Below are 1918 nucleotides of genomic sequence, written 5' to 3' on the forward strand. Positions count from 1 at the left end.
TTTGGTGTTCAAAGTTTTTATCAGTTGATCTCTCATTTTTGTATATTATTATATCTTTTTTTTTATATATATACAAATACATACATATAAAACATATATGTTTTCTTCGGTATTGTCTTCTTTTTTTTTTCTTGTTAGTATAAATTTAACAAGCAAATACAACACTATCAATTGTAATAACTTAATGAATAAATATAAATAAAATCAATATTGCCATTATTTAGCATTCCACATCTTGACAATATTAACAATTTATTCATATTTATACATTTGTAATTAAAATTAGTTACAATTTATGAAGTGTTCTGATTGAAATGATAAAATTTTGTTTGATAAAATAATTATACAAAATGGGACAAAAGTTATTGCATTGCGTCATATCCTGTATATTGTGGTAGATGTTGTTTTGATAATATTATCGTTTTTAATTATTGTTACTCTGCATTTTCTCAGTATATATATATATAGTTTTATCCTTTCATTTTATTTCTTTTCATTTCAAAGAAAATATATTCAATAATTATTAATCTAAAAAAATTTTTCTTTCAAATATAAAATTCATTTTACTTTCAACTTTTTCTTTCTTTTCTTTTTTCTCGCCCACAATAAACTTTATATTGTTTAATGAATTCTTAAGCTAAAAATTACTAAATTTACTAAAATTAACAAGAATGACTGATGGAAAAAATTTAATTTTTTCCAAATTTGTCTTTTTTTTTCTTTAAAATTTTTTTTTGATATGTAAAATTTTGGTATGTAATTTTATCACTATTTTGATCTTATATAAACATATACATTCTCATAATGAATTAATCCAAAAATTTGATGAAACGAATTTTCCGAAACGTTTAAAATTTCATCACGTTGTACGTAATTGAAACTGTATGATTTGTACGTGAAATGTACGTGAAATTTCATCGTTCATACGTGCAAATTAAATGTACAGACAGACTATCTTTTTCCTTTTCCTTTCTTTTTTTTTTTTTTCAAATTTTTTATTTAATAATACAAAACATTTAAGCATTGTATCATTTTATACATTGTCATCATTTATGCTGTACAATTTTTGATAAACTGTTATTATCATTTTATCATTTTATCATTTTAGGATAAATAAAATGCTATCGTTATTTCATGGGTTTTTTTTCTTTTTTTTTTGTTTTAGGAATACATTTTGCATATCTATTTGTATGTATTACAAATGCATATGATTCATTACTATAATTAATTTTCTTATCAATTCAATTTCATAAATAAACTTAAAAAATTATATCAATCCGGAATTGTTGATTGTATTTTGTGTTTCAACTACAAATGATACTTTGATCTGTTTAAAAAAAAAAAAATGGAATAAATAAAAAGCAAATGATACGATGTAAAAAGGAATATGAAGGTGTAAAAGATGAGGAAAAACAAGTTTTTTTTTTCATTTTTCGATCCGAAACATAGATAAATCATTCTATATAACATATAGCAATTCTGATCAAAAATACGACATATATCGGAACAAAAATGAAATTTTTTAAAATTTGTAACTTTTCAAATTTTTGCTAACATTTACCAAAAATTTATCATTTTCATAAAATCACATATGAATTCATCAAATATACCGTATGAATTTCTTTTTTTCCTTTTTTCTATTAACTTTCTAATTTATTTAGTTCATCAATTTGACATATAGCTTATATGTTTTCTTTCTTTTTTTTTGCCTATCAACTTTTTAATTAATTCAATTTATCAATTTAACACTATGAAAAGGAGAAAATTGAACGTTTCTTCAATACATAATGATAAAGTTTATTTAAAGTTTTATTAAATCTAATTATTGTGATTTAAAAAAAGTGGGAAAAAATCGTTAAATTAAATTTTTGTTTATCTAATAACAAAATGCATCAATATGATTTTATATATATATATA

The sequence above is a fragment of the Loa loa genome, assembly GCF_000183805.2.
Source record: "Loa loa unplaced genomic scaffold supercont3.228, whole genome shotgun sequence".
NCBI classification, from domain to species: Eukaryota; Metazoa; Nematoda; class Chromadorea; order Rhabditida; family Onchocercidae; genus Loa; species Loa loa.